The 12,276-nt window shown below is 31.9% G+C and overlaps 1 long non-coding RNA gene across 1 annotated transcript; it reads left to right on the forward strand.

Annotated features, from left to right (window-relative positions):
• Nucleotides 1-7,614: 7,614 nt before the first annotated feature.
• Nucleotides 7,615-9,757, forward strand: LOC127701124 (uncharacterized). The gene is made up of 2 exons (XR_007981831.1): nt 7,615-7,758; nt 9,489-9,757. It is a non-coding gene; the product is annotated as an uncharacterized LOC127701124 (long non-coding RNA).
• Nucleotides 9,758-12,276: the final 2,519 nt, after the last annotated feature.

Here is a 12,276-nt window from a genome sequence, read left to right on the forward strand (position 1 = left end):
CACCTGACTATGGTGTTAAGGGGTTTGATATAGGAAACAAAAAAATAATTAATAATTGACTACATTTTTTTTCTACTGTGAATATATATTATATGAATATCAACATTATAATAAACAGGGAAAAAGAAAACAATCACACACACACACATACACCCACTCTTGCACTTGCGTTAACATAACATATATCAACTTGTGTATTGCAAAGAAAAATGTTATCTTTGTAAAGATCTGCTCTTTATAAACTGTAAGTTTCATTTTTTACTTTATATGATTTGAATCAAAAGTAATTGTTACTAATCAGTAAAAATGTAATCTACTGGGGCCCAGAATTTTTGAAAAAAAGGTGTGGTACCATTTTTCTTTGCTATATAATGTTCATTTTCCTGATATTTTCTTATTTTTGCTAAAAGCCCTATAATACTTGGCTTCTTTTCATACAATTTACATTTGTATATATAGTTCTTTGCAATGATAATCATCAAATTCAACAGTAAACTCTCATTTTGAAGGCCAAGAAAAATGTGTTTCTTAGATAATGTAAAGTTCACAAAATATTGTTTCAATTTTTGTGAAAAAGATTGCCATATAAAATGTGTTATTGGACATTCATAGAATAAATGCTCCATGGTTTCATCAGAAACCTTACAAAAAGTACAAAGCTTTGAATCTTTAAGTTTAACTTTATACAAGAAAGTATTAGTTGCAATTATTCTATGTAAAAATTTGTACTGAAAAGTTCTTAAATAAGTGTCTTTACATGATTTTCTTAAAATAATATAATATTCTGACCAATCTGCAATTTCAATACCTAGTAATTTCTCCCATTGTAAGAACTTTTCTGTTGGCAGTTGCACATTTCTGTCAACAAGATCTTTGTATACAAACTTGGCCTTTTTGTTGCACAATAATCTTTCCAAAAAATTATCAATACAGTTAAAAGTTTCAAAATTTACATGAGCAATGTTTTCTTTAATATGTTCTCTCATATACTTTGGAATGTTTGCAATGAGACCATAATACTTTAAGAAATTATTTGTTTGAAGTCTTGGTCCTATCTGATCAAAATTACAAAAATTCTTAGTCTCTACGTTAACAAGGTCAAACAAAGACTGCACTCCCCTTCTCTGCCACTGAATAAAGTACGGAAAATCTACTAGAGATGCGAAATTTAAAATATCTAATGACAAAATATCTCGAACAGAAATATTGGTAGTAGGCCTTGCTACATGAAAGCTTAAAAATGTATCCTTCCAAAAAAGATTACTAAGACTATCGGAGATTTCTCTGAGTTTCTCCTTTTTAAAATGCAATACTCTTTCTCCACCATACTGTTCAAGGCTTTTCAATAACAATGATTGCCAACTACCAGATAAATTGGATGAAAACCTCTTTATCCAACCAATCTTAAGGTATATATTAAAATAATGTATATAAATCATATTTTAACCTCCTTGTGGAATATCTTCGATTAAAGTACTTCGTTTAATTCGATAAGGTTTTCCACTCCATATGAATTGAAAGAATAAAGTATTCAATTCATTTAATTTTGACTCTGGCAAGTTGGGTAGTGCAGTCAACAGGTGAATTAATTTTGCTTTTTTTACTGTGGGCTTTCAAGCAAGTGATAAATAAATTTGCTTTCGATATTTGAATTTATAATTTGGAAAGATTTATTTACATTTTGCTGTAAGTTTTATTCCTGTATATTGTAAATAGCTATTGACCATTATTATTAGATTTTTCATCCATCAGCTTTTTGTATCTCATGCAATTAAAAAAAAATGATTTCTCTAAATTTCAGTAGTCTTGTTTTTGTTTGGGGAAAAGATGGAGTTCTAGCCATCTTATGACCTATACTAGCAATCCAATCTCAAGGGATGGGGGATATATCTTAATGTATAAAGGTATACACAGACTACCCCTGGTACATGGGTAGCAAGCCATTTCGTACCTTAACCATTTCGTAACTCTGCCATTTTGTACCCAAAATTACCATTTCTTACCCAACATATACCTTTTCGTAGACGTACCCACGATAAAAACCATTTCGTTCCCTATGGGTCAAATTCATCTATCAATTCGTACCTCATGGACTATATACATGTTAACCATTTTGTATCATATATTTATAGAAGTTCTAATTATTTTCAAGATTTGAAACATTTTGAGATGATTTTTTTTAATATAACATAAATGAATTGCATCCAGCCGTAGAAATTTTAGAAAAGCCATGAATAAAAATGTTTGCATAAGAATTTCAACCTTATGTTACCAATCAAAGAACTTGCTACAGCTTATCCAATTCGAGAAATTAAAAAAATATGATATATACATCTAGGTTCAACTACACTCTATGATAATCAATTGAATATATCCCAATATTTAGGCAAACGTCGCAATTTCAAATGACACGTGTATTCAAAAACATTTTATATCCAATTAGGTAGAATTCTACCTTTTTAAAACAATATGACTCAATCTCGAGACGCCAGTACGAGGCGTGTCTTTAGTTACAAGTTTACAAAGTAACAAAATCAATGGTATCGGCAGAAATGTGAACTGTTACTAAAGCGCTAGCTAATTTTTATACGACCGCAAACAAATTTTTGTGGTCGTATATTGGTATGACGTTGGCATCGTCGTCGTCGTCGTCCGGCGTCGTCGTCTTCGTCCGAAGACACATTGGTTTTCGCACTCTAACTTTAGTTTAAGTGAATGGATCTCTATGAAATTTTACCATAAGGTTCAATACCACAAAAAGGAAGGTTGGGATTGATTTTGGGGGTTATGGTACCAACAGTTAAGGAATAAGGGGCCCAAAAGGGTCCAAAAATAAGCATTTTTGTAACTTCCAGACATAACTTGTTCGTTAGTGTATGGATCTCTCTGACATTGTACCATAAGGTTCCATATCACAAAGGGAATGCTGGGATTGATTTTCGGGGTAATTGCCTCAAAATTTTAGGAATTGGGGCCAAAAAAGGGGAAAAAAACAAGCATTTTTCTAGTTTCATGACAATAACTTGTGTGTAAGTGTATGGATCTTTCTGAAATTGTACCACAAGGTTCCATATCACAAAGGGAAAGCTGGAATTGAGTTTGGGGGTAATTGCCCGAAACGTTTAGGAATTAGGGGCAAAAAAAAATAAGCATTTTTCTAGTTTCCAGACAATAACTTGTGTTCAAGTGTATGGATCTCTCTGAAATTGTACTGCAAGGTACCATATCACAAAGGGAAGGCTGGGATTGATTTTGGGGGTAATTGCCTCAAAATTTTAGGAATAAGGGGCCAAAAAGGGGCAAAAAACCAGCATTTTTCTAATTTCAGGACAATTACTTGTGTGTAAGTGTATGGATCTTTATGAAATTGTACTACAAGGTTCCATATCACAAAGGGAAAGCTTGGTTTGAGTTTGGAGGTAATTGCCCGAAACGTTTAGGAATTTGGGGCCAAAAGGGGCCTAAAAACAAGCATTTTTCTAGTTTCCAGACAATAACTTGTGTTCAAGTGTATGGATCTCTCTGAAATTGTACTGCAAGGTACCATACCACAAAGGGAATGCTGGGATTGAGTTTGGGGGTGATGAATCATAAGGGGGTTCAAAAATTTGGGGGAGGGATTTTTTTTCCTTTTTATACGACCGCAAAAAAATTTTGTGGTCGTATATTGGTATGACGTTGGCGTCGTCGTCGTCGTCGTCGTCTGGCGTCGTCTGGCGTCGTCTGGCGTCGTCCGGCGTCGTCCGGCGTCGTCCGAAGACACATTGGTTTTCGCACTCTAACTTTAGTTTAAGTGAATGGATCTCTATGAAATTTTACCACAAGGTTCAATACCATTTGGGGATTATGGTACCAACAGTAAAGGAATTAGGGGCCAAAAAGGGGCCAAAAAATAAGCATTTTTGTAACTTCCAGACATAACTTCTGTGTTAGTGTATGGATCTCTCTGATATTGTACCACAAGGTTCCATATCACAAAAGGAATGCTGGGATTGATTTTGGGGGTAACTGCCTCAAAATTTTAGGAATAAGGGGCCAAAAAAGGGGCAAAAAACAAGCATTTTTCTAGTTTCATGACAATAACTTGTGTGTAAGTGTATGCATCTTTCTGAAATTGTACTACAAGGTTCCATATCACAAAGAGAAAGCTGGAATTGAGTTTGGGGGTAATTGCCGAAACGTTTAGGAATTGGGGGCCAAAAAGGGGCCAAAAAACACATTTTTCTAGTTTCCAGACAATAACTTGTGTTCAAGTGTATGGATCTCTCTGAAATTGTACTGCAAGGAACCATACCACAAAGGGAAGGCTGGGATTGTTGATGGGGGTAACTGCCTCAAAATTTTAGGAATTAGGGGCCAAAAAGGGGCAAAAAACAAGCATTTTTCTAGTTTCAGGACAATAACTTGTGTGTAAGTGTATGGATCTTTCTGAAATTGTACTACAAGGTTCCATATCACAAAGGGAAAGCTGGGTTTGAGTTTGGGGGTAATTGCCCTAAACGTTTAGGAATTTGGGGCCAAAAAGGGGCCAAAAAACACATTTTTCTAGTTTCCAGACAATAACTTGTGTTCAAGTGTATGGATCTCTCTGAAATTGTACTGCAAGGTACCATACCACAAAGGGAAGGCTGGGATTGAGTTTGGGGGTGATGAATCATAAGGGGGTTCAAAAAATTTGGGGGGGGGATTTTTTTTTTTCCTTTTTTTTCTTTTTTTCCTTTTTTTCCTTTTTTTTCTTTTTTTCCTTTTTTTTTTTTTAAATTTTCCATTTTAATTTGTTTATTTCTGATTTATATTTAAAAGCAAATAATAATGATATGGTAGGAGATACACACCAAACAGGATGTGTAAATTATTATATAATAAGTATTGTGCAATAGCAAGAAATTTTCAATTGCACAGTATTGCACAATAGCAAGAAATCTTCAATTGCACAGTATTGCGCAATAGCAAGAAATCTTCAATTGCACAGTATTGCGCAATAGCAAGAAATATGCAATAGCACAATATTGCACAATATCAAGAAATTGTCAATTGTACAGTATTGCGCAATAGCAAGAAATATTTAATTGCACAGTATTGTGCAAAAGAAGATACTTCGTATAAATTGCTTATTTCTTGACCAATTTCAATGGGGTTTTATTCTTGAATTCTTGGGGTTCTTTAATATGCTGAATCTAACCGTGTATTTAGTTTTTGGATTTTGGGCCCCGTTTTTAAATTGGTCCACATTGATGTCCAAAGGGTCCAAAATTAAACTTTGTTTGATTTCATCAAAAATTGAATTATTGGGGTTCTTTGATATGCCGAATCTAACCGTGTATTTAGATTCTTAATTTTTGGTTCCGTTTTCAAATTGGTCTACATTAAGGTCCAAAGGGTCCAAAATTAAACTTAGTTTGATTTTAACAAAAATTGAATTCTTAGGGTTCTTTTATATGCTGAATCTAAACATGTATTTATATTTTTGATTATGGGCCCAGTTTTCAAGTTGGTCCAAATCGGGGTCCAAAATTAAACTTTGTTTGATTTCAACAAAAATTGAATATATGGGGTTCTTTGATATGCTGAATCTAACCATGTATTTAGATTTTTGTTTTTGTGGCCCTGTTATCAACTTTGTCCACATTGAGGTCAAAAGGGTCCAAAATTAAACTTTGTTTGATTTCATCAAAAATTGAATTCTTGGGGTTCTTTGATATGCTGAATCTATCCATGTATTTAGATTTTGGATATTGGACCATAATAGGTGAATGTACAATTTAAAATTTTTAAGTTCTTAGACCACATTCATTCTGTGTCAGAAACCTATGCTGTGTCAAATATTTAATCACAATCCAAATGCATAGCTGTATCAAGCTTGAATGTTGTGTCCATACTTGCCCCAACTGTTCAGGGTTCGACCTCTGCGGTCGTATCAAGCTGCGCCCTGCGGAACATTTTATTTTCCTTTTTTTTTCGTTAAAATTTTCCATTTTAAATTGGTTATTTCCGATTTATATATAAAAGCAAATAATAATGATATGGTTTGAATAGGTAAATTAAACAATTTTAAGTCCTTCGACCACATTCATTCTGTGTCAGAAACCTATGCTGTGTCAAATATTTAATCACAATCCAAATTCAGTGCTGTATCAAGCTTGAATGTTGTGTCCATACTTGCCCCAACTGTTCAGAGTTCGACCTTTGCGGTCGTATCAAGCTGCGCCCAGTGGAGCATTTTTTTTTTTTATTTGTTTTTCAGTAGTCAGGCTTTTTACAATCCCTGTACATCACCACCTGAATATGGTGTTAAGGGGTTTGATATAGGAAACAAAAAAATTAATAATTGACTACATTTTTTTTCTACTGTGAATATATATTATATGAATATCAACATTATAATAAAAAGGGGAAAAGAAAACAATCACACACACATACACCCACTCTTGCACTTGCGTTAATATAACATATATCAACTTGTGTATTGCAAAGAAAAATGTTATCTTTGTAAAGATCTGCTCTTTATAAACTGTAAGTTTCATTTTTTACTTTATATGATTTGAATCAAAAGTAATTGTTACTAATCAGTAAAAATGTAATCTACTGGGACCCAGAATTTTTGAAAAAAAGTTGTGGTACTATTTTCTTTGCTATATAATTTCATTTTCCTGATATTTTCTTATTTTTGCTAAAAGCCCTTTAATACTTGGCTTCTTTTCATACAATTTACATTTGTATATATAGTTTTTTGCAATGATAATCATCAAATTTAACAGTAAACTCTCATTTTGAAGGCCAAGAAAAATGTGTTTCTTAGATAATGTAAAGTTCACAAAATAGTGTTTCAATTTTTGTGAAAAAGATTGCCATATAAAATGTGTTATTGGACATTCATAGAATAAATGCTCCATGGTTTCATCAGAAACCTTACAAAAAGTACAAAGCTTTGAATCTTTAAGTTTAACTTTATACAAGAAATTATTAGTTGCAATTATTCTATGTAAAATTTGTACTGAAAACTTCTTAAATAAGTGTCTACATGATTTTCTTAAAATAAAACAATATTCTGACCAATCTGCAATTTCAATACCTAGTAATTTCTCTCATTGTAAGAACTTTTCTGTTGGCAGTTGCACATTTCTGTCATCAAGATCTTTGTATACAAACTTGGCCTTTTTCTTGCACAATAATCTTTCCAAAAAATTATCAATACAGTTAAAAGTTTCAAAATTTACATGAGCAATGTTTTCTTTAATATGTTCTCTCATATACTTTGGAATGTTTGCAATGAGACCATAATACTTTAAGAAATTATTTGTTTGAAGTCTTGGTCCTATCTGATCAAAATTACAAAAATTCTTAGTCTCTACGTTAACAAAGTCAAACAAAGACTGCACTCCCCTTCTCTGCCACTGAATAAAGTACGGAAAATCTACTAGAGATGCGAAATTTAAAATATCTAATGACAAAATATCTTGAACAGAAATATTGGTAGTAGGCCTTGCTACATGAAAGCTAAAAATGTATCCTTCCAAAAAGGATTGTTAAGACTATCAGAGATTTCTCTGAGTTTCTCCTTTTCAAAATGCAATACTGTTTCTCCACCATACTGTTCAAGGCTTTTCAATAACAATGATTGCCAACTACCAGATAAATTGGATGAAAACCTCTTTATCCAACCAATCTTAAGGTATATATTAAAATAATGTATATTAATCATATTTAAACCTCCTTGTGGAATATCTCCGATTAAAGTACTTCGTTTAATTCGATCAGGTTTTCCACTCCATATGAATTGAAAGAATAAAGTATTCAATTCATTTAATTTTGACTCTGGCAAGTTGGGTAGTGCAGTCAACAGGTGAATTAATTTTGGAAGTGCCAAAGTCTTGATAACAGTAATGTTTCCCATAAGGGTTCATTTTCTATGATGCCAACTCTTAAGAATGCCTGACACCTCCTTTATCTTTTTGGAGAAGTTAATTTCTGACATACTGTCAAGATCTAAAGAGAATTCAAGTCCCAAAAGTTTAAAATTTGAATAGCACCACTGAAGTTTTAAATCAGGGCAGAGAATCAGATCTGAATTTTTTTTGTTCCCAACCCACACAGCTTTAGTTTTAGAAGAATTAATTTTTAACCCAGATAATGTTTGGAAAGAGTCAAAACAATTCAAAGTCTCCCTCAATGATGTTTCAGTTCCATCTAAAACAAGGAAAGTGTCATCAGCATATTGGCTCAAAAGGGATTCATTTTCATGAACAAAAAGTTCCCTTTATTTTGGGGTTTGACCTTATTTTCATAGAAAGTAACTAAACACCTATAATAAAAAGGTTAGGGGAGAGGGGTATCCTTGTCTATAACTTCTCTCCAAATTAAAGAAGCTTGAAAGATGACCATAATTTATAACACAACTTGATGCTTTCAAATAAAATACTTCAAACCATCTGCATATAGATGGTCCAAAATTGAAACTCTTCAATGCTTTTTTCAATAAAAAGACCATTCGATAGAGTCAAAAGCCTTTTCAAAATCTACTAGTAGTAAAAGACCAGTTTTGTTATGTTTTTCTAAATAGTGCATCAAATCATACAATAGACGCGTATTCTCACCCATAAATCTGTCCTTTATAAAGCCTTTCTGACAGTCACTGATAATATGGTAAAACAGGTTTTATTCTATTAGCAATGACAGCAGAAGCAATCTTCGTGTCAGTATTCATAAGGCTAATTGGGCGCCAATTAGCTAAATGACGTCTATCTTTATCTTCCTTTGGAATGCATGTAATGACACTTTGATACTGAAATTTTGAAAATTCCCCCTTTTCATAGCCAAAATATAATGATCTAAAAAGAAAAGGTCCAATATCTCTCCAAAAGACTTTGTATACAAACTTGGACTTTTTGTTGCACAATTATAATCTTTCCAAAAAATTATCAATACAGTTAAAAGTTTCAAAATTTACATGAGCAATGTTTTCTTTAATATGTTCTCTCATATACTTTGGAATGTTTGCAATGAGACCATAGTACTTTAAGAAATTATTTGTTTGAAGTCTTGGTCCTATCTGATCAAAATTACAAAAATTCTTAGTCTCTACGTTAACAAGGTCAAACAAAGACTGCACTCCCCTTCTCTGCCACTGAATAAAGTACGGAAAATCTACTAGAGATGCGAAATTTAAAATATCTAATGACAAAATATCTCGAACAGAAATATTGGTAGTAGGCCTTGCTACATGAAAGCTAAATATATATCCTTCCAAAAAGGATTACTAAGACTATCAGAGATTTCTCTGAGTTTCTCCTTTTTAAAATGCAATACTCTTTCTCCACCATACTGTTCAAGGCTTTTCAATAACAATGATTGCCAACTACCAGATAAATTGAATGAAAACCTCTTTATCCAACCAATCTTAAGGTATATATTAAAATAATGTATATTAATCATATTTAAACCTCCTTGTGGAATATCTCCGATTAAAGTACTTCGTTTAATTCGATAAGGTTTTCCACTCCATATGAATTGAAAGAATAAAGTATTCAATTCATTTAATTTTGACTCTGGCAAGTTGGGTAGTGCAGTCAACAGGTGAATTATTTTTGCTTTTTTTACTGTGGGCTTTCAAGCAAGTGATAAATTAATTTGCTTTCGATATTTGAATTTATAATTTGGAAAGATTTATTTACATTTTGCTGTAAGTTTTATTCCTGTATATTATAAATAGCTATTGACCATTATTATTAGATTTTTCATCCATCAGCTTTTTGTATCTCAAGCAATTAAAAAAAATCGATTTCTCTAAATTTCATTGTCTTGTTTTGGTTTGGGGAAAAGATGGAGTTCTAGCCATCTTATGACCTATACTAGCAATCCAATCTCAAGGGATGGGGGATATATCTTAATGTATAAAGGTATACACAGACTACCCCTGGTACATGGGTAGCAAGCCATTTCGTACCTTAACCATTTCGTAACTCTGCCATTTTGTACCCAAAATTACCATTTCGTACCCAACATTTACCTTTTTGTAGACGAACCCACGATAAAAACCATTTCTTTCCCTATGGGTCAAATTCATCTATCATTTCGTACCTCATGGACTATATACATGTTAACCATTTTTAAAACATTTTGAGATGATTTTTTTTAATATAACATAAATGAACTGCATCCAGCCGTAGAAATTTTAGAAAAGCCATGAATAAAAATGTTTGCATAAGAATTTCCACCTTATGTTACCAATTTAAGAACTTGCTACGGCTTTTTCAATTCGAAAATTAAAAAAATATGATATATACATTTAGGTTCAACTACACCCTATGATAATCAATTGAATATATCCCAATATTTAGGCACACGTCGCAATTTCAAATGACACGTGTATTCAATAAACATTTTATATCTAATTAGGTAGAATTCTTCCTTTTTAAAACAATATGACTCAATCTCGAGAAGCCAGTACGAGGCGTGTCTTTAGTTACAAGTTTACAAAGTAACAAAATCAATGGTATCGGCAGAAATGTGAACTGTTACTAAAGCGCTAGCTAACTTTTTTTTTTATTTGTTTTTCAGTGGTCAGGCTTTTACAATCCCTGTACATCACCACCTGAGTATGGTGTTAAGGGGTTTGATATAGGAAACAAAAAAATTAATAATTGACTACATTTTTGTTTCTACTGTGAATATATATTATATGAATATCAACATTATAATAAAAAGGGGAAAAGAAAACAATCACACACACATACACCCACTCTTGCACTTGCGTTAACATAACATATATCAACTTGTGTATTGCAAAGAAAAATGTTATCTTTGTAAAGATCTGCTCTTTATAAACTGTAAGTTTCATTTTTTACTTTATATGATTTGAATCAAAAGTAATTGTTACTAATCAGTAAAAATGTAATCTACTGGGGCCCAGAATTTTTGAAAAAAAAAGGTGTGGTACCATTTTTCTTTGCTATATAATGTTCATTTTCCTGATATTTTCTAATATTTGCTAAAAGTCCTATAATACTTGGCTTCTTTTCATACAATTTACATTTGTATATATAGTTCTTTGCAATGATAATCATCAAATTTAACAGTAAACTCTCATTTTGGAGGCCAAGAAAAATGTGTTTCTTAGATAATGTAAAGTTCACAAAATAGTGTTTCAATTTTTGTGAAAAAGATTGCCATATAAAATGTGTTATTGGACATTCATAGAATAAATGCTCCATGGTTTCATCAGAAACCTTACAAAAAGTACAAAGCTTCGAATCTTTAAGTTTAAATTTATACAAGAAAGTATTAGTTGCAATTATTCTATGTAAAAATTTGTACTGAAAAGTTCTTAAATAAGTGTCTACATGATTTTCTTAAAATAAAACAATATTCTGACCAATCTGCAATTTCAATACCTAGTAATTTCTCTCATTGTAAGAACTTTTCTGTTGGCAGTTGCACATTTCTGTCAACAAGATCTTTGTATACAAACTTGGACTTTTTGTTGCACAATTATAATCTTTCCAAAAAATTATCAATACAGTTAAAAGTTTCAAAATTTACATGAGCAATGTTTTCTTTAATATGTTCTCTCATATACTTTGGAATGTTTGCAATGAGACCATAATACTTTAAGAAATTATTTGTTTGAAGTCTTGGTCCTATCTGATCAAAATTACAAAAATTCTTAGTCTCTACGTTAACAAGGTCAAACAAAGACTGCACTCCCCTTCTCTGCCACTGAATAAAGTACGGAAAATCTACTAGAGATGCGAAATTTAAAATATCTAATGACAAAATATCTCGAACAGAAATATTGGTAGTAGGCCTTGCTACATGAAAGCTAAAAAATATATCCTTCCAAAAAGGATTACTAAGACTATCAGAGATTTCTCTGAGTTTCTCCTTTTTAAAATGCAATACTCTTTCTCCACCATACTGTTCAAGGCTTTTCAATAACAATGATTGCCAACTACCAGATAAATTGAATGAAAACCTCTTTATCCAACCAATCTTAAGGTATATATTAAAATAATGTATATTAATCATATTTAAACCTCCTTGTGGAATATCTCCGATTAAAGTACTTCGTTTAATTCGATAAGGTTTTCCACTCCATATGAATTGAAAGAATAAAGTATTCAATTCATTTAATTTTGACTCTGGCAAGTTGGGTAGTGCAGTCAACAGGTGAATTATTTTTGCTTTTTTTACTGTGGGCTTTCAAGCAAGTGATAAATTAATTTGCTTTCGATATTTGAATTTATAATTTGGAAAGATTTATTTACATTTTGCTGTAAG

Source organism: Mytilus californianus, unplaced genomic scaffold, assembly GCF_021869535.1.
Source record: "Mytilus californianus isolate M0D057914Y unplaced genomic scaffold, xbMytCali1.0.p SCAF_5, whole genome shotgun sequence".
NCBI classification, from domain to species: Eukaryota; Metazoa; Mollusca; class Bivalvia; order Mytilida; family Mytilidae; genus Mytilus; species Mytilus californianus.